The 24,409-nt window shown below is 41.9% G+C and overlaps 1 protein-coding gene across 6 annotated transcripts in view; it reads left to right on the forward strand.

Moving 5' to 3' along the window:
- The first annotated feature begins 7,863 nt into the window (after positions 1-7,863).
- The window catches only part of MBNL3 (muscleblind like splicing regulator 3), a 112,812-nt gene continuing 96,266 nt past the window's right edge, over positions 7,864-24,409 (forward strand). For 2 of the 6 annotated variants that reach the window (XM_081792512.1, XM_081792516.1), the window contains exon 1: positions 8,902-9,219. The gene's annotated coding sequence lies outside the window, so the exon portion shown is untranslated. Of the gene's footprint in view, positions 8,272-8,901; positions 9,220-16,286; positions 16,711-24,409 lie in introns of those variants that run through there. The other 4 variants (XM_081792515.1, XM_081792517.1, XM_081792513.1 and 1 more) reach the window with 3 other exon arrangements.

Raw genomic sequence — 24,409 nt, forward strand, 5'->3', positions numbered from 1 at the left:
CTCTTCTCTGTCCCTGATATGCCATCTGAATTCCTGCCCCTAAGTCAATATGCACACTGTGTGTCCAAATCTGCAGTGCCCTTTACCTTCTCTCACTAATGGAGTACTCGCTGTGTTAGATGCTGTAAATGCTTTCAAAACCTTGGCATATTTAATCCCACCATATGTGCTACAAGGAAGATTCTAGAATTACCTGCATTTTATGTATGAGGAAATTGACAGAGATTAAATAACTCACCCAAGGTCACTATAGTACCAATAGATACTTTTTAGCTTCTCGCCCATTCTCACCATTGGTTCATTACCATTCAGTTTCTTCTCAGGTTCTACCATTAAGGGTACCTGTTCATTACCCATATTACATTCACAATATTGTGAATGCAAAATACAATGAGATCATAATTATTGTATCAATAAGTTGCATGGAGGTTGGAGCATGTTTTGGCATGACTAAAAGTCAGATATTTGAAAACTTGAAAATTGGAATAGCCAGGGTTTCCTGTACATGCGAATATGAATCTTTCACATTTATGTTCGTTGTTCTTTCTGTGATGACAAATCTAATAGAATTAGGATATGAAGTGCTTTCCACTTGACATGGTTTAGGACCTCGCAGAAGCATTTGACTTGGCCTTGGCCATGCATAAATAATTAAAAGACAATTCAATCCAGGTGCCTTTTTAAAAAGAACTTTAATGAATTCAGCTCATTCACCTCTACATGGAGTAAAAAGCAGTGTTTTCTTAAGCAGATAAATCAAATACGTGTCTGTCCGATATTTTAACCATTCCAAAAACAGAAGCACAAAAAGAGCTCAGTAGAAAAAGAAAACAGGTAGAGTAAGGGGGATGAAGAAAGAGAAAAAAGAGAGCTAGCTGGAAGAGAGAGAAATGACAAAACAGACAAAGGGCTGAAGAAATATTTGTAGATGATAAAAGAGCGGTTGTTGAGGAATGCAGGGGAACATAGAAATGGCAGAAGGTGAGAGAAATAGTAATAGTTATTTGAGGGGTCTAATTCTCACGTCAAAACATAAATGTCTCCAATTTAGTAGTGTTTTATTAGGCACAGCGACAAAAAAAAATGCTTTTAAATGTCCCCGGTATTAGCTTTAAAAAAAAAAACAAACATAGCTACAAATCTTTGGGCTCTCCAGATCATTATCCTTATGAACACTCATGGGTGCAATCAAAGGGAAAATATAATTTTGCATTCTGACCTTTTATTAATGTTATTTCCTATACAATTTTCTGTTTTTCTACAGTGTTCAAATAATTTCACTGCATTAATATATAAGAAATATTGGATATTTAGGCTGTTTTAAGGCTTTTGATATTAAAATGAAGGCTGCTTTTTTCCCCCCTTTTCTTCTTTTGAAATTGGGCGCCTTGGTTCAAGGACATTTTTTATGATTCCTGACCCATTTTGCAATGGCACCAGCAACTTGAATGAGCCTGTTCTTCTAGAGCCTGTATAGTACAGGGTTTTGTAAATTATTTTTGGCAACACCATTAAGTATCAAATGGTTGCCTCCTAGTTGGAACTATATATAACTATATATATTTCTTCTAGCGTGATGATACTCTTTGACCCTTTGTCCCTTGGGGATTTGGTAATGGTTTTGAAAATTGTAGCACATTTGTATACAGTTTGGATGCTATTCATTTATCCATGATCTTCCTAGCATTTTTGCCATTTAATCTTAGTTTTGATAATGGTTTTACATTTTTGTATTATGTTGTACCCTCTGATCAGTCTTCCCTTTGCAGTGTTTGCTATTGCTTCAAAATTTTAAAAATTCCTATAGCTGAGTTATATACTCTAGTCTATTGCCAGTTTTTAAAGTTTTATTTAAATTCAAAATTTTTTATTCATCCAGAAAGAATCATTACATATGGTAAGAGATAAAGGCTTACATTATTTTCTCTCCATATTTATGACCAGTTACCCCAGGTGAATTTACTAAATAATGAGTTCTTTCCCCATTGTTTTGTTATGCTTCGTTCATCAAGCACTCAATTCCTGAATTTATTATAGCCTTTTCCTGATCTCACTATCGCATTTACTGATCGATATTTCTGATTTGCATTGGAATTCTGCCATTTTAACTGCTGTTAATTTATAATGCATTCTAATACGTGCCACTTCCGTTAAATATCTGTTTCCCTAGGACAGTCATATACAATTGTTTATACAAATTAACGTGGTATCATTTTTGAAATAACAGATGCCTTAATTTGAATGGTTTGCATCTACCAATCAACCTATCAGCATCACACTATTGGTTCCCCATTCAGAAATGGAGCGTGACTTTCCATTTGCTCAAGTTTTTCTTCATTTCCACCATAAAGGTGTCATAGTTTTTCTTTTTCTCACACCCTTGTGTATATTGACTTATTTCCAAAGACTTTAACGTTTTTGCTTTATTGTAAACAAGTTACTTCTCCTTTTTGTTGCCTTATTGGTAGATATTATGTTGGCTTTCCAAGACTACTTGTCTTGTATATTGTGAACTCTGTAGCTTGGTCGAAACACTTGAAGTAAATTCTGTGGCTTTTCTAGGTATATTCTCTTATTTTATTTTTTTCTTTCCAAGATTTTATTTAAACCCAAGTTAGTTAATATATAGTGTAGTACTGGTTTCAGGAGTAGCATTTAGTGATTCATCACTTACATTAACACACAGTGCTCATCACAAGTGCCCTCCTTAATGACCCTCATGCATTTAGCCCATAACTCACCCACCTCCCTCCAGCAACCCTGCTTATTCTCTCTAGTTAAGAGTCTCTTATGGTTTGCCTCCCTCTCTGTTTTTAACTTATTTTATTTTTCCTTCCCTTCCCCTATGTTCATGTTTTGTTTCTTAAATTCCACATGAGTGAAATCATATGGTATTTGTCTCTCTGATTGACTTATTTCACTTAGCATAATACACTCTAGTTCCATCCACGTTGTTGCAAATGGCAAGATTTTATTCTTTTTGATGGCTGAGTAATATTCTATTATATACATATATACATATATATGTATATATAATATTCTAGGTATGTTCTAATGTTGTCTAAAAATTCTCTAATTTCTTCCTTTCCAATATTCACTTCTAATTTATTTTCATACCTTATTACCAAAATAAGAACTTCTCAGAAACACTGAACTTATAAATGAATCAAAGCTCCCTTGTTTTGGTCCCATTTTTATGGGAAACAACTTTGTTTTTCCAATTGGTAGATTATTTCTTTGTTTTTAAATTTACATTCTTTTTTTGAAGTTATATTCTTTATCATGTGAAAGAGGTAGTTCATTATTTCTATATCTAAAAGATGTTGACTATAAAAAGCAGTTTGATTTTTATCAAATGCCTTTTTTTTCATTTACTGAGATGATCATGCATTTTTGTCAATAATATTGATTTTTGGCTGAAGTCATCGTTATGTTTCTGGAATAAACAATACTGGATCAATGCTTAGACTTATTTTTTTTCTTTTTTAAAAAAATTGAGAGAGAGAGAGAGAGAGAGCCCACAAGTGGGGAAGGGAAGCAGAGGGAGAAAGAGAGTATCCCAAGCAGGCTCCATGCTCAGTGTGGAGCCCCTAGGGCTGGATTCCACAACCTTGGGATCAGGACTTGGCCCGAAATCAAGAGTCCGCCACTCCCAGGCACCCCGAGCTTAAATTTATTTTAGTAAGTTGCTGTATTTTATTGGTAGCATTTTTATTAAAATGCCCACATCAGTGAGAGGAAGTATGGTGTACTGAAAGGAGCAACTGTCTGAGTTTAAGTCCAACTGGACCCTATAAGAGCTTTCTTCAGTACTGTGCAATAGTACAAAGCATGGGCCCTATCCTAGAAGATGACTAACTCCGAATCCCGGCTTTGCCACTTAGTAGCTTTGTTACTTTGTTACTTTGAGTAATTCTCACTTTTCTGTTCTCAACAAGGAAATATTTACTTCATAGAAATTGTTGTAAGGATTAAATGAGCTAACAAACAAAAAGTACCTGGCATGGAGTATTTCCACATTAAATTGGTGCGATTATAACTATCATATTCCTAAGTGATAACAGGCCATGCTTTTCTTTTTTTTTAATTTTTTAATGTTTTTATTTATTTTTGAGACAGAGAGAGACAGAGCATGAGCAGGGGAGGGGCAGAGAGAGAGGGAGACACAGAATCCGAAGCAGGCTCCAGGCTCTGAGCTATGAGCACAGAGCCTGACGCGGGGCTCCAACTCACGGATTGTGAGATCATGACCTGAGCTGAAGGTGGACGTTCAACAGACTGAGCCACCCAGGGGCCCCATGCTTTTCTTTTTGATATCATTCTTACCTTTTGTATTATTCTTACATTTTTGTATCATTTTTATCTGTATCATGCCTACCACATTTCCCTCTAAGGAGAATTTTAAGAAATATACCATACTTTTCAACACTCAAGGATAATTTGTATAATATATTCTTCAAAGGCTTGCAGAAAAATTGTTTTGTAAATGCATCAGGCCCAGATGTGTTTTGGAGGATGTGAGTCTTTAATATTTTTCCTGTTTTCTTCTCGGGTTATTAGAACATGTCCAGATCATTCTGACAACTGTGCCCAAGTGAAAGAAAAATGTGAGTTTCAAGAATTTTCTTTACAACCTGAGAATTGTTGATCCATTTATTACCAAGCTCGAAATTATTTTGGCATGCAATTAGTTATTACATTGTCTTCTCTCTTCTTCTGTCAGAAATACAGTCTGCATCATTTTGCAAAGAGTTTACCTTAGAAGCCAACATTTCTTTGATCGTCTAAACCTTTTTAACAACCCAATTCTGCTTTCCCCTTCCCCCATTTATTAGTCAGAACCTTTTCATGAATCTCAGACTCCCAATCCCCAACTCTGAATGAAAAAGGCTCTTCAGAAATGGATGAATAATCAATGTCTTGTAGCTATTCAACCACCCTTAAATGGCCAGAGGCTTCTGTATGGAATGACCACAAATGCCATGTGGGGCTTCAGCCTGTGAAGCCATAGCAAGAACACAACAGCAGCAAATAGTACTTACTATTTGCTAATAGTGCGAGGCTGGTGAGAATAATTCTACAGGTTCAAAAGAGAAGGGAGTTCTTTTACCTTTTGTGCACAGCATGACCCTGCCTGTATCCACTGACAATCTTTCGAAGAGGAGAATAAATGAGTTATATGCCTTGATGGGAGTAAAAGTAGAATTTTCATAGAATACATTGAGAGTTTTCAAGAACCCCACCTGTCCGGCATCTTTTTTTTTTTTTTTATTTTTTTTTTTTTAATTTTTTTTTTTCAATGTTTTTTATTTTATTTTTGGGACAGAGAGAGACAGAGCATGAACGGGGGAGGGGCAGAGAGAGAGGGAGACACAGAATCGGAAACAGGCTCCAGGCTCCGAGCCATCAGCCCAGAGCCTGATGCGGGGCTCGAACTCACGGACCGCGAGATCGTGACCCGGCTGAAGTCGGACGCTTAACCGACTGCGCCACCCAGGCGCCCCGTCCGGCATCTTTAAAAACACAGCAACATCCGTAGGGTTGTGGATTATAATAATCCTTCTGTTACTAAACCATTACATAACTTTTAGAGTTCTTTCCTGCCTCAGTCAAAGTTAATTATATTTATTGGAAGACTATGTCACTTGAGAGGCTGCTACATCCTTAGCTAGAGTTTTAGCCTTCCATCTGTCTGTGTAAATGCCCATTACTTAATGCTCAAGCATGAAGACACAGTGAGAGCACGAGAGCATGTGCCCTGAGTGTATTTAAATGTTTGCTTTGCACACCTCTGTTTGGCTGGGGGCAGAGGGACAGGACTGAAAATGTAAATACAGGCATTGTGAGGTACTTACCTTTGAAGATCCCTCAGGAGTAGTGGTTCTGAGACTCGCCCAGAATGCGAGGGGGAACAAGTGTAAGAAGTCAGAGACAATAATGTATATACATTAAGAAGTCATCTTGTGGATCAGTCAGTGTGCAACTCCATTTTTCCTCGGTCGTGCCCCCAATCATGCCTCAGGGGAAGAAAAGAAAAGAAAATGTTGGTTAGCTCTAAGTACTAAAGTGGAAAGTAATTCCAAGGTAAGTCTACCCTAAAGAGCAAACAAGCCCTTTTAAAATGCTGAGGGGACAGGACAGCGATTTCCACTCTTTGAAAACACTCCCCCGTGACCTGGTGGCAGGGAAGTTTGCCTGGCTTCGTTTGTGGAGGCTGTACCATCTTGGATAAAAGGGGGACAGGCTATTAGGCTAAAATTTGTTTATAAGGCTATTTTCCTCTCCCATGTGGACATTTGTGATTTTCTCTGATCAGAAATCTCAAGCCAAAGAATATGTTGAAGCTATGCAAATTGACCAGTTTATGACCTCACATTCATAATAAAACAATTATTTCACCAATGCAATGACAATAAAAAGGAGCCAGTTTGTGTGGGGTTAGGGAAACCTGGAGTGCCTCATAGGAGATGTGGTTCGCAATGGTGGACAGAGGTAAAGCAGTGGTGTTGACCCATGTTTAGCATAAAGACTCCTTTGTTGACTCACCGTGATAAAAGTTCCTCATTTGTTAGATCACTGGGTATAAAGTTATATAATTCAGCCTTGCCCTTCTTTCCAGACTTCTGTGGTAGCCAACACCTCTTAATTTTAGTTGTGGTAGTTCCTGGACTGCCAAAGCCACTTCCTATATGTCAGCCAAGTTTGATTTTCAGAGCAGTGCAGGTAATTTGGCAAGCTCAAAAGGAGGTGAAGAGAGGTGGTTAGGAATTCATTTTTTTCTTGTTTCCCTTTTTTTTAAAAAAACTAGCAACTCCTGCCTTCTGTTTGACTTATGCTGGGATTCTACCCATTACTGCAAAAGTATCAGATGCTGTCCCTGCACATTGTCCTGATAACTTTCACAATGCTTGCCAATTGCCTTGGTGGGGGGAGGGGGTATCTCAATTATTTAAAGGGTAGTTTTGTGCCAGTGTTCTCCTTCCAACCATTATGATCCTGCCACTATTATCTGGCATTTAACAAACAGACATTGATTTCTTGCCTAAAATCAGCTAGAGAATTCTACTTGGATCAGTCCCACAGAATTAAAAAGGAGAATTAGCCTGAGATTTCACTAGGCTCCTCAACCTGTTACTTAAATGTCTCCTGCGATGTTTTTACCTTTTGTGGAGAGCATGTAGAACTCGGTACTGGGGTGAAGCAGTTCATGGCAGGAGAGCAGCCCATGAATTGCTATGAGCTTGTCACTGAGGATCTCGCATATGCGTGTGTTATCAACTACAATTGTCCTCATAAAATTAAATAAAAGCACGCGTTTATTATTGTGGGGCTCCAATTAAGGGACAGCTGGTGTTCCTATTACACTTGCATTAGATCAAAACTGGTAATTTAGCTGTCCAGATGCACGTTTTTTAATCAAAATATAAAACTGCTTTGGCTTTGCCCATTTCCCATTGACAAGTATCTGGGACCCTACCTTAGGCTCCTGCCACCCTTCAAACTCCATCGAAGAAGGGGAACCATTGGCACAGATCAACATTTTCCTGTCTGAGGTTCTTAAAGGGAAATCAAGGACTGGGGCATTCACAGAAGGGACATCCCAGGAAGGCAGCTGGTGAGTTGTTTTTTTTTGGGGGGGGAGGGGGTTGCGTTTTGGTTTTGTTTTTCTTTTTTTTTGCCTTCATTCAGCCGATATATTTATTGAGTATGGTCCTTTTTGCAAGTACCTGTTTCACTTTATCCGTATCTGAAGTGACACTGAGCGTACAGCTTTGAAGCACACTGCATTTCTCATTGGCACTCCAGTTCCTGGAGCTCTAGAAACTTTGCCGCCTCCCTCCCCCCTCTCCGGGGATGTGTGCGAGCTCTGTTTGTTTTCGCTTTTGTAAAACCTGAGCGCTACGATTTGTCCCCCGTTGCCTTAATAAAGAAACTGCAGACAGCATTTGCAGCGGGGGCTGGGCCGCCGGGTTTGGGGGGAGAGGCGCCACACCCCCTGAGAATAAAGCCCGCGCGGCGCTCTCCGAGAACCACGCACGAATGAACGGAGCACACAAAGAATACATCGGGCGACCCAACAGCGCCCTGCAGGAAGAAAGTGCCCGCACTCGGCGCGGGAGCGGGAGCGCGACTTTTGGCGCTCTTTGGGAGCGGCGGGAAGGAGGCCGAGGACAGCCACGGGTGGGCGCGGGAGCGGGGGCCGCCCGCCGTCTGACTCGCGCCCGGTCGGCAGCGGCCAGCCGGGCCCGAGAGCCGCGCGCGCCGAGCCAGGTGAGGTTGGCGGCGGCGGTGGAGCGGGGCGCGCCGCGCTTACCTGGCCGGGCGGGGCGGGGCCGGGCGGCCGAGGGCCGTCCCGCGCTGGGGCAGTCCGCGCGCCGCTCGAGCGGCCGGCGGACTTGCGCGCGAGTTCCGTGTTGGCACCCGAAGCCCCCCGGGCCCCCGCCGTTGCCGCTGCGCGTCCCGCTGGCCGAGCGCGGGGCACCGGGGGGCCCGCGGCGGCGGCGGCGGCGGCGGCGGCGGGCTCGGCCGCGCCGGCGGGTGCAGGGCACGCCTTTGGCGCGGCCGGGCGGGGTTGGGGCCGGGGTTGCCATGGCAGCCGCTCGCCCGGGCGGGAGCCCCACGCCCGCCGCCGAGAGGGAGCCGGGAGCTCCGAGGTGTGCTCCGCGCGGACTGAACCAAGAGCCCGGGAGAGGGGGGAGGGAGCGGGGGGGGGGGCGGAGAGCCCCGGCCCGGGCGCCCCCCGCCCCCCCCAGCGCTCCGGCCTGCACCGACCCCGGGGGTCCCCGCGCTGGGGAGAAAAGAACCCCTCGCCTCGGGGTCTGAAGTGGAGGCTCGCGGGAGCCCGGGGCGGGGGCAGGGGGGCCCGGGGAACGCAGGGATCGTCGCCTCCGTCCGGGAGTCCCCGTGCGCGTGTGTCTCGCCTTGACATTTTACACCCCACAGCGGCGACTCGGAGGAGGGTTGCACGTCCCAGCCCTGAAGTTGTGTGGGTGGGGCGGGCTTTAATTTGCTTATATCTAATGATTTCAGGAGCCTCGCTTTAAAATGGCGGCATTCAGTACGCACCCCTGCTAGAGGCTCTCCCGGCACCGGGGCCACCTCGCGCAGCGCTGCTTTTGCTTCTGCCGCTAACAGATGGCATGTGCCGCTGCCGCTGCCCCCGCCGCTGCCGCTGAGAGCGGGACCCCTTAGCCGCTGGGTTTGCGCTAGCAGCAGAAGGTAAGGCTGGGGACGAGTTGGGGTGTGTGAGAGCGGCTGCCTTCCTAGGACGCCGACGAAATCACATGCCTTTTTTAAACTTTAGTTTTCAAATGGCAAGTAGAAGGAAAAGTAATCCTGCAACTTTGTTGCGATGTTATGGCTTTCATCTTTGCGTCTTCCTGCCCTTCCGTCTTTCTTTTTTGTTTTCTACTTTCCCCCGCCGGGGTGTTCTTCTTTGTTTTCATGTTTCTATTTGTTTCTAATTCAAACGGACTTCTTGCGTGGCGTATCATGGGCAAATGCTTTGAACAACTAATTTCCCCGTGTTCGAGCGATACCGTGAGCAGTGCCATAGCTTCCTTGCACAGCCGTGTCTTTTCCCGCTCTGGATCGACACGTTTGGCAGCTTGCTTTTGCTACCGGCATCTGAAGGGCATGAGGATAGATTTTAGAAGACAGTTGAAAGGTAACCTTATTTTTAGCATTCACACAGTAAGCTGGTATGGTAAGAAAACGAAATTAAATCAAGACGAATAACGAAACTTAGCATTTAGGTGGTTCATTTGTGTAGTTTTAGTATTACTGTGGTGGACCTATTGTTTTTCTGACTACTGTTCATTGATTGATACATATAGATACAACAGTGAGGGTGAGTTTACTGTATTGATGTAATTAAGGTAGTGTGTTTTAAAGGAGTTCCTTTTTCCTAGATGTTCCTAAATTGCTTAATTGGCCATGGATCCCTACATATGGAATAAAGCCCATGATTATTAGCTGCTATCCTATCTCTACACATGCATTAACTTCACGGGAAAGCATCAATTAAAACAAAATTATGGCAAGATTTAATTTTGAAATGCCTGCTAATTTTTTACTACGTTGACTCCCCGGCTTAATCAATAAGTCTGGGTGGTTACTGATATAATGGTTGGAAAGTGGACTGTGGAAATAGCAGTACAAGTGACCAAGTGACTGGAAATCCTTAATACAATTCATCCAAGGTTGGTTTTTTTCCCCCCTCTGAGAAAAGGCATGTTGACAATGAGGCTTTACCAGAGACCTCAGATTTTTCTAATTATATTTGTATTTTCTTTTTTGCCTCTGCAAATGTTTAAATACTTTCTAAAGCTGTTTTTAAAAATTTTCCCAATACCTTTGGAGAATGCCTTCATGTTTATGGAAACTTCCCTAAACATAGTCTAAAAGGGCTTTTGCCCATAGCCAGCCGATATTATTCTGCCTCTGTCCACTTTTTACTTCTCCCCAAGCAATAACAGCTACTTGGCTGGGCAGACTCTCCTGCTATTAAATTTAGCAAGCCTCTGGGAAGGGGTGAAAAAGATTGTTTTGCACCTATTAAAAGACAGTGCAATTTTCCTGCCCAGGTGCCGTGGTGTACCTAGAAAGACAAAGCTAAACTGTTTACAGTGGAATTTGCTATATAATAAATTTTGCATCAGCTTTGCCAGATTATTGTTGAGAGAAGTGTGCGGTGACTTCATTGCTTCACATCCGAAAGGAGACTTCCTGCAGGTAAATAGATACCTGCATTTTGCCCAGGGAAGGGGCTGGAGTAGTGACCCAAAACAACTCCCGTTTTTAGAGATGATGTACCTGGATCCCAGTTCAGCCAACTCTGCCTCCTGGTGTGCTGCCTTGTTGCTGAGTGACTTTGGACCAAATGAATCCTTAAAAAAAAAAAAGTGAAAAAACGAAACCTTAGGGCCAGAGTAGTCAAGCTAAATGAGTGTCAGAGACGTTACGGGGAAATTTTGCCAGCGAACATTCTGCAGCATTATGTAGTGGTGAGATTAGAGACCTTATGTGAAAACATCAGTGAAGGAGTTTGCCAGGAAAAGAAAAAATATTTTGAGAGAGAATTGATCTAGTGCTGGGCTGGAGGTGGTGACTGCATGGTTTGCTCTACTTCTAAGAACTACTTCATTTCTGTAATTTCCTTTGCTGCTTTAAGCACTCCCAACGATTCCCAGGACTATTATAAAGTACCTTTTTTTCCTTTAACTGTCCACTCCAGGCATTGTCACTACAGCTGCTTTTTAAGGGGGATAAAACCTATGATTGTCAGCTGGTACCCAAAATATCTTTGGTATTCTCTTGCACCCACCCTTTACCTAAGCAGTGCTTTGCACAACGTAGATACTTCAGAAATACTGAATCAAAAAGAAAAGTGAGTAATCTGTAAACTCACAAAGGAGCAGATTCCGTGCACAGCTTTTATTGAAACAGTCCCTTTTTTTGTGTACTTGCAAGAACCTAACAAGTTCAAGTGCATGAGCATGTGCACTTTCCTACTTGTCTGCATTCGATTTGCTTCTCACTCTGTACCTCTAGACACTGGTGTAATTCATTTTCCTGACCAGTAGGTGTATCGTTATCCGCCCAGCTCTACAATATGAAAAAGTAACCACAGCAACTTGGGGGCGGGCGGGGGGGGGGGTGGTGGGGGGAAGGTTTTGTCTTTTGAGGTTGTACTGTAGTGCACGTGCTGGACCAGTGACGGTCTCTTGGCCGCTGTGCAGATGCTGACAATATAGTTTGAGGTACAATTTTGTTCTCTCTCCAGCTGTCTTTAGATGTGAGAAGGAGGTGAGAGGAGGAAGGGGGTGAGAAGCCCTCCAGCGATGAAGATTTTCATTCCTAAAATTGTACATTTCTCCTCCTTCTAGCCTGCAGTAGATTCAGGAAGGGGGCAGGATGTTTCCGTTTGGAAATAACTCATGTTGTCTGATAGGATGACAAACAGGGATTGGGGCACGGCAGACAAGAATAAGATACAGTACATGTTTGACAAGTAATACGATCCCATAATTAAAGGTAGATAAAAGTCACTGCCATGTTAAAACTATCAAGTGTCTGAAAGAGCACGAGGCCACACTCACCTTTGCTTGTTCAGTTTCCTTCCATGCTGTTGAGTTTTTTTAAACAGTGTCTCGCAGGCTGAACCGATGGGCTATTTCTGCCCCTCCTTCGGTGTGATACAGTTGTTACTTCAAAAATAGCAACGAATTTGTACCTCAGGTAAAATGAGGTAGGAATTTTTTTTTTTCTCTCTAGGAGAATAAACCGTGTTTGGGAGCAAGTAGTTTAATTTTAATTACCAACCAAACAACGAACAAACACGAATTATGGCCAAAACAGAAAGCAATTACATCTGTATTCATGTGGGCTTTCAGATCTTAAGGAAACCAGATGGTTCTGAGGCATCTTGCTCTTCCTGAATGGTTATGTATTGCCTCAAGACAGCCACATGACGGTGTTGGAAAGACAACTTTGAGAATTAGGAGAAATAAGGTATCAATTACATTATCAGGTGTTAATGACATCCATGTGACCTGCAAGGGATCAGACGGATTTTTTTTTTTCAGATCATTCTAGTAAAAACACAGGATCAATCCATCATTTATTTCAACTTTGTATCAAATGTATTTTTAAAAGATTGGCGGGAAGCATCATACAATCTGGGAAGAGGAACCTTATTTTCATGTGAGAAATAAACGTATTCCCAAGTTGTCTGGGTACATCGACACGAGCTTACAAGTGCACGCGTGCATAAATGAGTTGCATTTTCGAGCAATTTATACAGCTATGCATTGATTTCTGCCTGGAAGATTATGGGAAAATACCTATTCAATTCCAGGCAGTTAACTTTCAGAAAAAGGATACTCAAGAGGAAGGAAGAATGAAAGGAAGCCTGATTTAAATGCATGCGTGCACGCGTGCGTGCGTATGTGGCGTACGTATGTACGTGAATGTGAGATACATATATATCCACATGTAGATTCCCGTGCATACGTATACAACACACATATAGCTTCGCCCTCTGCATGTGTATGATGCTTTTCAAGAAACTCAAGCATAGTCATCCCAGAACTCTATAACAGCCGTGAGAACAAAGTGGTAAGGGTAAGAAAGGAGCCTGGTTAGAGATTTAGGAATCAATTAGGCACGCTTGTTAAATACGAGGTCCACTCTCAAGGCCCACTTCCATCAGTGCTAAGTTGGCTTATGAGTAGGAGTGATTTGTTTTCAGTTTTAGGCAGGAGTTTGTTTTATGCCTGCACAGTGGGTGAACTCAAAGGGCTTTTCCAATTGAGAAAAGCAGTCTGCACAGAAATGCAGGGGCTTGGCACTAGAAACTTCCGACAGGCTATTTGATCTCCAGCGGCCATGGGAGCGTCGTAGCGACTGGCCGTTAGCTGGCTCTTCTTTTCCATTTTGGATCACTCAAATTGCCTCAAACCCATCCCCATCGAATTCTTTGAATCCTGAGCTTCTTGGCATTCCCTGCAATTGGTGTGGAAGTTTGAGAACTGTTTCTTCGGGTTTCTTCAAGTTTCCCTGAATGTACAGGTCACTCGTTAGGCAGGTTGCTGGGTCTCCTTACCTCATAGCCTCAGTGCCTGGCACATAGTAGGTTCTCAGGAAAAGCGTGTTGAACACACAGAAGCGTAGATTAGTCTGCCTTTTTCGTATATTTTATGAGCACCTGTCCCATGATTTCAGGTAGCACTATCTCTATCTTTACTGTCCAAACAAATCAGTGACCACAACAACCACAGACTGAAGCCTGGGTCGAATGTCCAGTAGCAACTCTAACAGGCTCAGGGAAGAGCAAGCAGCAGCGGCAGCCTTTGGGCTGAGTCCTCAAGGAGTGGCCTGCAAGCCAGCTGGTAATCTGCCACCTGCAGTTGCATTTGCCGTATCTCCCTCCCATCCCAGGGAAATGAGTCTTCAACAACAAGTTATGTAGAAGTAGTTTTCAAACCATTGCACCAGAATTAAAAAAAAAAAAAAAAAAGGAACAAAATGGGACTTGGATGCCTCATGCCGTGTGTAGTTTATAAAGCGATGAGGTCACAGACACAAACCAAAAGGACACTGAGAGCGGTCTCATTTTCAGTTAAGCACTGATTGCCTATTTGGAGGTTGAATTTGCATAGGTTTTTATTTACCAAGATACAGGTATGAATGGCAGCTCTTTTTACCGTATCCAGAAAGCAAAGTCCACACGGTTGAAGAGACACGAGCTGCCATTTCACATCTACCACAATCATCTTTTGTGCCCGCGGGACCATCGGTCTTTAAGTACAGCCTTTGCTGTCTCCCCTGATGTGGGAATATGAAGAGACCAAGCAAGGCGGTAGGTTTTTTTTTTTTTTTTTTTTTGGTGGGGGGATAAGTGGCCTGTTAGCAAACAACAAAACAAAACAAAACACGCAAAACAACCACAGAGCTCGTATTTCACCTTTTGTTTTGCAGACTTCCACCTTCAGGAGGGAAAACAAAGCCATGCAAAACACAAGCACTGTGTATATATTAGCTTGGGCATACACCCCTCAGTCTAATTTCTATTTTGTGCTTTACAAACTGAGAAAAATGAGATTGTCACATGTTATTAAGGTAGCTGCTTTATTATGATTGGACTCATGGACTGTGTAGCACTTTTCCTGAGACGTTGAAACAATGTACAGGGACACATTCAACAGGATCCATGGCACAGTGGGGACATTTCCCCTCAGTGCCCGTGTGGAGGTTGTGCTCGTACTCCAAAAAGTTCGCGTTCGAGAAATGGTCCAGTTGTGGGTGCTCTTTTGTTAAAGGGCGCGTTGACATTTCCCAAAATTCTTGCTGTCTGTGATGGACGAGGATCCCAAAGAAGAGGAGTGCATTCTTTTCAGAAGTGATTCGGACAAAAATTTAAACTCTTAACTCATTTGTGTCAGCACTTTTTCCTAAGCAATTGGAGAGCGTGAAGAAAGACATTATTTCACCCAGAAGGATGAAGCGAAAAATAGGACCCATTATAGGGTCCCATTTTCTCGCTAAGGGCTTCGAACTACAGAAAACAGGAGAGGGAAGGACCGGGGTACCACGTAACCCAATCTGTCTCACGAATGCCTGTGGCAGTGGTCTCAGCTGCAGTCAGAGGCCGTGTCAATAAGCGCTCTGCCAGCTTTCTGGAGCCAGGGTCTGGGCTCTGACTGACAGGCACCCCGAGAGAGGGCCTGTTTGAGAAAGACTTCAGGTTTTGGCGGAACTTTTGACTGGGCAACTCGCTGCCTTGCTGCCATGTATAAATCCTCCCTCTCAGAGAGAGAAACCTGGTTTTACTGGGGGACCCATTTGTACATACTGAGAGCTTCAACGCACTGATAATAGGAGGGCAGGATGCTTTTACTCTCCCACTCAAACTCCCCGTCCAAAGCTCCTTTGAATTGAGAAGTTGACAGGCTGGAACAATGTGGCATAGGTCTTGGCATGTCACATTGCTGGAAAAAGACGGGAATACCTCCACGTGTTGCAAAGAGTGTGATAATGGTAATACTAATAAAAGGACCTGAAAAACGATTCCCTTAGAAAGCTCTCATCTGTGCACACGCTTTGAAGTCCCGTCATGGGATGGTGAGAGAGAGGCGGGGGAGAGAGAAACCAACTCTAAGTAAAGTGAGTCCCTCTTCTCTGGAAGGTTGTCGTCTGTCTTTCTCCCTTTACTAATGAACTTGCTATTCTGAAAATTGATCCTAAATGAACAGGAAACAACAAGGCTGTCTAATATCTGGCTCTAAAGGCTTATTTGACTAATGTGGCCCATTCCTGTAGGCATGAAAATGCACACATTCAAGTGACTGGTTGTGTGGCCCGTACTAAGTAAAAACAAAACAAAAAAATTTTTTTTTTTGGTAAAAGTCACATTTTTTCACTTTCAGGCCTCCTTGTTGCCTCCCATCTATTCCCCAAAGAAATTTCCGTATTTTTAGCCATCTGAGACAACAGTTCAGACAGAGGCACCCAGGAACGGTGACAAGCAGTGACAGGAAATGCCGCTTGTGCTGGTCTCCTTCATAACTCAGACCACAGCTGGCTGATTTGCTCTTAACTTCCTGTTTAGGGGCTGTTTGGGTCAAAAGTAGCAGTGTTTTCCATATAGAAATTTTCTTTTGCCTTATTCTGTAAGGCCACAATAAATCTGTCACTGGACTGCATGTTTTGTATATTTTATGGACTGTATCATGTGGTTTGAGTTTAATTTGGAAGGCAGTACTTTTATATAATCAGGAGTCCCCCCCACACACGCACGTGCAGCTTGAGGGTCTGGGATTGCACTGGCCTTCGAAAGTTTATAGCTCTATTTACACAATAGTGATTTCTGAGGAGGGCATTTCCTGCCAGTTAATGACTGGTTGGAAAGGCCAAAAGTCCAAAGCCAGGAGGAGAGGACCATTCATTAAATGCCACGAAGGGACCAGGGCCCTTTTATCACGAGGCGGTGAGGAGAAAGTGAAACCACATTCTGCCTTTTGAAGAACCCAGAGCTGCATATGGATGTGCTGCCTCACGGGATGGAAAACGGAGCTTCTTTCCCTGACAGGAGCTGACCAACTTGCCCATAGGTTGCCAAATCAAGACTCCGCTGGGTAGGGCATTTCCTTTCGGTTGATGACCCAGCGGAGAAGGGACAGATAAAGATGATGGCCCCGAACTTGCCAGGTAGTAACTGTGGGAAAATGCTCCGCTCACAGGTGTTAACAGCTATCTTAAAAACCTTTAAGGTCACATGATTGACTTTCCTAATTGGTTGAATAACTGGCCATTGCTAAAGTGGACAAGAACTTAGGGATGGAAAGAATGATCTCTTTCCCAGGCCAGTTTCACAGGACACCAGTATCCCATTTTGATTCCGTAGTATAATGAAGGTAAATAAGGTACAGGAGTACTTTGCCTTGCATGGAAGTACCTTTGAGGGCTGTAATATTAACCATTTAACCTAAGACATTCCCAGGAAACAGTTTTGTCCCCAGTATAATTCTTGCATGCTATAAAGCAGCTGAGGTGTGAACAGTTTGGCATTGATTTAGAGCAAAAACAGGGTAAGACTGAGATTAGGTTCACATCCAGGAATTCCTGACTTCCTGGCCTGTCCTTCACTCCCGTAGCTTCCTAAGCCTTCGAGTTGCCAAAATGTTCGATGTTCACGAAAGATAAACATCTCTTCTGAATTCTTTAATAGATACCACCACATAAGGGAGGTGTATGACACCCCCCACTTCAGAACTTAGCTTGATCCTTTACCTTGAAATGTTAATTTCTTTCAAATACGGGCAATCATTATAGGCCAGACACCTGGGTTTCTTCATGGGATTGAGTAATCTGTCACATGCACGATAAACCAAATATTAGGTTTCATTTTTGGGTCTGGCAAATGTCATTGTACGCTTTTTAAAATATTCAGTAATCCAAGGATTTCTGGTCCTTACCAGCTCACAAAAGAGTTTTCTGAAGTTTAAAACACTCTACAAACGGACTGTATACCCATTACCATTGTTATTATTAGATGATACCATTAGAAGATACTATCAGCACGTTTATAAACAGTGACTGCATGAACTAAAAAATAAGCTTGTTTCAAACATGAGTTTATTTTTTGAACATTCTTGAGTTTGAAAGTGAAAATACACTACAATTTTGCTAGCTCACGTTAAAGACCATATTCTGATTTACAAAACACTTTGGACTGAGAACAGACAAGATTTTTCTAAGCAGATTATTGGCCTGAATATTAACACTCATTTGTAATTAACAACACAGCTGCATTTAAATAATGATCCCGAAACGTTAGAAGTATCTTGGGTATGTAACCCCTTCCATCTTGACATTATTATTTTAACAGAATCTTTCCTTATAGGTTATTCAAAAACATATTTCAAGCTGGCTCAGGCTTAGTTACCACAGTCTGTACTAATGGCATGAAAATTAATGAGGATTTACCCTACTGCATACGGATCCAACAACGTTACCTTGTACGAGAAAAGTCTATTCATTTTATCGTTGTAGTTTTTAAGTGGTGGGCAACAGCTCATTAGTGCATAATGAAATTCATTAGTAGGTTGTGACTAACATTTTCTTTAAAACAAAATTGAATACAATTGTAAGAAAAGGTCAGAATATATCATGTAGTAACGTTGGCTATTTTGGGTGAGACTTTTTCAGATCCATACACATAGGTACTTAGGATATGAAATGTGTTTCTTCCTATTTGTTGCTGTCAAAAAGTTTTAAAAGTCAGTGTTTTAGTGGATGTTCTTTCAAACCGGATCAGAAATGTTTTGTCCTCTGTTTTTGAGGGGAAGGTGGTCGAGGGATACTGGGGGCTAGGGTGCTGATATACTGAGCGATGTTAGTTAAGTACCTTGAGAGTTGTGCGTCTGTTTTTCAAACTGAGAAGTGAGATGTATTGCTCTTGGAATGCGACAAGGTTTAGTGTCCATGGTATTTTGTAATCCTGAGGAGATACACTTTGTGCAAGTGTTATGCATTTACCAAGTGGTATTGCTAAAACACGAGACACAGAAAAGAGTGCTCGCTGGGAACAGAAGCCAAAAAAGGACGTCTTGGGGTGGGGGGGGGAACCACTAAAGATCTTGAGATACGTGGGCCTGAGTTGCTCTTAGCAGCAAAAGAATTGTTTAAAAAAAATTTTAATGTAGGAAAAAGCCCACCTTATTTTAGGATGAGTTAAATGTAAGTTGAAAGAGTTAACAAAATTGCTTCTGGTTTTTACAAATCAAAAATGGTCATATCCAGAGAGAATATGTTTGCAAGAAAAAAAAAGCTGATTTTGAAACAAATATAAATGTGCACATTTACCATACATTGGAAGAAAACCTGAGCGTGGCTGTGTTTTCCGCAGTGAACAAAGGCGCACGTTAAATTAGTTTAAAAATTGTGGATGGGAGGCAGAAGCCAAGCATCTGTTAAATACACGTAGGATATTGATGCGAATGGTTATACAAATAGAGAAGACAATAGCCACATAGGCTTTCTCTTTATTATTTTATTCTAATGAGAATTGAGGCCGGTAGAAGAAAAGAAAAAAGATTTAGTCACACAAAGTACTGAGTGTGATCTATTAGGAGATTGGAAACACCCTTAGAAGCCTGCACAATTTCTGCATATTCCTTTGACTTCACTAATTGTTAGAGGGGAGGAAAATACTGCTTTCTGGGGCACTTTGCATCTCCATCCAGTTGGATCATAAGGATCTTGTCTTTGTCCCCCTCCCACCCCCGCCGCCCCAATTCCTTGCCAGTGTGATTAAATCTCACTGCTGCTTTCTCAACTCGGAGAATTTGAAATGAAATTAGGCTTTTCATCATAGACATTTAAATGTTAAACTCAAGTTACTGCTCTGAAAAGAAAATATAATCTCAGCTCTAATGAGTTGGTAACTAAGTTCTGTCACAAATGAGTTCTCATCTCCCTCTTCAGATAAGCCATATTTAAAACTTAAGAGAAAAAGACTTACATGGCTAACAGTTGTGTAATTAGCAATCAATTTATGAAATGAGATGAAAAACAAATTAAGCACAATAATAAAGTGTTACTCCATCACCAAAAAAAACCCAAAAAATACCTCATTACAGACATTTCCAGATCCTGGGAGTGACAGCTTTTTAGCTATTTCTTTGCTCTGTTAAAGCTGTTTAGGAAGCACCAATATGTATGTTTTTAGGCCAGAGGATAGGTTTGCTTATAGCGTCGCTTTCACCATAAACAACATGTACAGAGCAGGAGTCATTCAGGGTTTCCAGCTGCAGCAAGCATATGGCTGGTTGTGTGTTTTAGGCAAACAAGATTAGTCACTGGTTTGGGGTATCAGCTCCTTCTTTTACTGAAGCCTTCTGGTTTTTTTGGTTAGGGAACACTGGGCAAATGATTGGTGATCAGAAAAAGCTATGTAAGAAGATATGCTAAAGCCAACTAAACCCCAAGCGACCGCTCGTTTCATGCGGCCTTCTACTTTTCTCAGTCTGTCGGTGAGATATTATGATCCCTCGCGGGCCACATCTGCCAAATTACACTTTAAACTTTAAGGTATACACAGAGCTCAAGACCTTCAACGGGCGAATTCATTTTGTTGATTGTGAACAAAAGATCCCCCCAGAAGGCACTGAGACTGTGAGGGCAAAGTGTCTTCTAGAATGAGGAAGGAAGGCGGAAGGGAAGAGAAACGATAGATTTGCTTGTCTTTGGCTAGGATAATCCCTTATACCATATTCCTCATCTGGGGGGAACCCTGCTGGCCAAAAGAAAATTCAGACGTTGGTATTGCTGTTGGCAGAGGTTTTCCTAAGTGAGAAGTGAAGCCTGCGGTGGTTAGGCGTAAGGAAAGCAAAAGCCCGGTGATGTCAGAGCTCCGGCTCGTCCTGTTCCTCGTGATGGGTAACGATTCAAATGAAACAAAACCCTTTCGGAATGCGAGGCTGGTTGGTTTCTAAGTGAAAATGAGTTAGGTTTCCCAAAGCAGAGCAGACTTAGGAAATAGGAAGGCAGAAAATACAGTCGACACCCATGGCTTTCTTCTGTGTCATTAAGGCTTCCTTTCCAATTTGCTTGGTGTGAGTAGTGTGGCACAGAAGGTAACGAGGTGGGATGTCAGAGGCCTGTGACTTCCCTTGACGCTTCCTTGTGCTGGTAGGTCCAGACCGGGTGACACGGGCTCTTGGAGTTCTCAAGGGGCAGCATTTACTACCACCGCCTCCAGGAACGTCTTATACTTTTAAATCAGTCTTAATATTCCTGGGCAGGAGTTTATATCCAGGAATAAAATTTGAACCCCCACTTTCACACCCAATAAAAACGTCCTATAATAGGGTGTTTATTTAGAGTCAGCTGACATTTATCGAACAATTACTGTATGCCAGATGCTCTGCTAGGTGCTTTCATTTTGTTCTGGCAAAATTTCCTGTAACTATGAAATACAAGTGCTCTCCTTGGCACCTGAAAGTTACCAAGCTAAAAATTACACCTTCAGTTCTTCACTCGCTTTTCAAGACAGCCCTACCCCCGGCACACAATAATTTCTTCTTTGTCTAGTCACGTTTCTCTTCATCATTTGAGGACCGTCTCGTGTCCTGTGGCCTGCCTCTTCCATCAGCGAAGGCATTTATTTCCTTATAAGTCAAGCCAACATTAATCTCTTACTCACTTGGATAGAAGAGAAAAACTGGTTTGGCTCTCTGGTCGATGGTGCTGCAGTGGGACGGGAGATACCAGAGAATGAAGAGTGAGGGGTCAGGAAAATGATGTCGAGTGAAAGAGCATGTGGAAAACCCTAGAATGAAGTTGGATTAAACTTGTCCAGAATGTAGAGAAAATAACAGAGCAAGACCTTGGGAGTCCGTCATTTACCCCTAGGAGCGGACGAGGCAGCCTAAGGAGAAGAGCAGAGGAGGACTCTCTTTGATTGAGGACTAAGAAGAGGAATGTTGGAATTTCACAAAGAAATAAGATCGAGGGAAGTAAGAGTTTTGTTGTGTTTTTAAGGTAGGAGTGTCATAGGTAATGCTCACCGACTGACAAGGACACTCAGGTGAAGCGGAATGTGATCTTGGATCCTCCTTTCACTCACCAAACGTAGAACATGAGAAGTGTGTGTAAATCACCAAATATGTACGGAGTGTCTCCCCTGCTGGCACAGCGTCTGTGGTAATATGCCCAGTAGTACTTGTGCAGTCTGAGTAAGTAAACCCTGAAGAACTCTCCTCTTTATTCTTTTTGCCCTTAAGGTATAGGATTAAGCTTGTCACAAAAGAACTGGGGTAGGTTTGAACAAAACAACACCAAGATAGTGGAATTCAGCCAAAGGAATAGGTAAGATTGTTTTTCAATTGGCTTTCTTTAGAGACCTGTCCTTGCTACTGAATTTCTGTAAATGTGACTGACATCTTTCTATAGGTCAGGCTCCAGGCAAATGAAAGGCAAGGTGAGGAAAGCTCTAAAGAATAATGAAGATGCGAATGTAACTGCCAAGGATGTACTTTTACTTTATGATGTACCTTTAGACTAGGATCCCGGGTCAGTCCTTCGTAACGTTAGAAATTTCAACACGGGCAGCACCTTCCCTGTGTTGCATGTGGCAACTTCAGTGTTTTGTAGATTTTCTGTTTTAATGTGTAACTAAAAAAATAAGCCTCGGGTCCAGATTCAGCTCCCCTTCTTGCAATCACCATCCCCATTTTCTCTTTTAGAACACATCTTATTCTTCCTTTCTCAGAAGCTGACAGTTATTGGTACAAAATATCTTGAATGCAAGCTTGTATTTAATGTCTGGGTTAATGTTGATTCTAGTCAAAGAGAAAGGCTTGTTGCTTGGAGGTTCTGAAAAATGCTTTTTATTCGAAAGAAGAAGATGATGCAAATTTGACGACATGTTGAAAAACTTAAATATTTGAAGTTATTGTAAAGGTACTAATGATCTACACCAGCATTTCCCAGTCTGTGTTTATTTTGCCACATATTCCAGATTAAAAAAAAAAAGTGGGGGGGGGGGCCGAAGGGATTCTTAGATGGAATGCCTGGGAATTGATGGTTACAATGAATACCACATTCTGAGGATTAAATTGCATTACAGTTATATTCCCTATCCCCCCCCCCCCCAAATATCTAGGCATATATATGTGATAGGACATGTATATATACATATATATAAGATTATAATTTTAGCTTTTGTTTTTTTATGCTGCATTTCAAGTTACTGGGCAAATATTACTTGTTGATAAGAATTTAAGAATATTCCATCAACAGGAATCAAAATAGTGTCATAACATCTTCCTACCAGCAGAGTATACTGCACAAAATCAATAGTGACTTAGATTAAAAGACCCTCATCCCCAGGAAAAATGTTTGTTAAATAGATTTCTAAAATAACTGTGAAATTTTTGCCTTTAATTTCCGGTTAATGATTTCTGCTTTAAATGTCTTCCTTACCATTTGAGCCTGGAGAAAATAGATATCTATAGTACCCTAAATAGAGAAGCAAACTAAATGGTTTTACATTTAAGTTATTGGGGATGTATTTTTACTTTGTTCAAGTAAAAACACCCAGCAGATCCAAACTTAAAATAATAGCGTAAAGGAGCTTATTCAATCTGTGATCAACATTCTCTAACTCTTTGCTTGATAATTGGAAGGATTGCACAAGAAGGCAAGTTCATATGGCCGGTTTAAATTAAGGCTATTGTGTTGAGGGAATCAAACAGCTTTGTAATCAAAGTTGTGAACTCTATGCCTCTCAACGAATTAATTTAGTCTGATACCTCTTCAAAAGTTTGTTCCATGTTACCAATTAACTACACCTCTTTGGTACCTCAGTTCCTCCTCCAGGGTCTGCTCTCTGGTTTATTATTATTACAGTTACTTACTGGATTCAGTAAAGAAATGGAATTTGCAAATGGATCCGTTTTGGGTTTCACTAGTATCAGTGATAACACATTCTCAGAGTCCTTTTGCACAGCGAACTCGTATTTTGTAACTGAGGTTTGCACAGTGAAGTTCAAATAACTAAAATTATTAATAATTAATATTGGAATAATTAAAATCAAAATAATGTAGAAAACTGTCAGGGGAGTCTGGTTTTGTCGGACTTACTGTCTTTGAGGGGTATTCACGTCTTCAGATGTGAATTCCATTTGATTTCTCTTGTGTTTGTTCATCATTGCAGCTCCCTCTCGTCTCAACAGGTTAGCTTCCATTTGGCCTCAGTTCCCGGTACAGCATTCATGCTCCTTAATACGCATATTGACATTCAGAGGTTCTGTAACCTCTTCTCTTGGCAAGAATTCGATTCTCCCAGTATTTGCATTGAAAACTGCAGCCTTGTATGTGTAGAACGGTTAGCAAAAAGGGGGAGGGAGGCCAATTTATCTGACTCCAGTCCACAAGCTACACAAATTCACGTGAAAAAAAAAAGCAAATCTACAAAAATGCATGGGCAGAAATCAGGTATCCGGGTTGTGTGTGACTTTTGCAATTGGCTTTCTACAGCATGTCGACCCTGGCATCCTTCCAAAGCAGTCTTTGACCAGGTGATCACTATACCTATAACTTCGGAAAATTGCTTTGGTAATAAAGTATATCAGACATGTCTTCTTCTGGTTTGGAAAGCATATTTACAGACTGCATATTTATTAGTTTATAATAGGGCATCCTAAGTGCTAAGTGCCTTTCCTCTGACACACACACACAAACACACACAGGGACAGTTTTGACTGATATTTAAACCTGAGTTCTATAGTAGAGTGCAGTTGTATTATAGATATGCAGAGGCTGTGGATCTTTTGCAATTGTACCTTTCCATGTAATATCTGGCCTAAAATCAATCGATCATACCTTTTTATTCAAATTTAGT

Source organism: Panthera onca, chromosome X (genome assembly GCF_046562875.1).
Source record: "Panthera onca isolate mPanOnc1 chromosome X, mPanOnc1 haplotype 2, whole genome shotgun sequence".
Classification (NCBI taxonomy): domain Eukaryota; kingdom Metazoa; phylum Chordata; class Mammalia; order Carnivora; family Felidae; genus Panthera; species Panthera onca.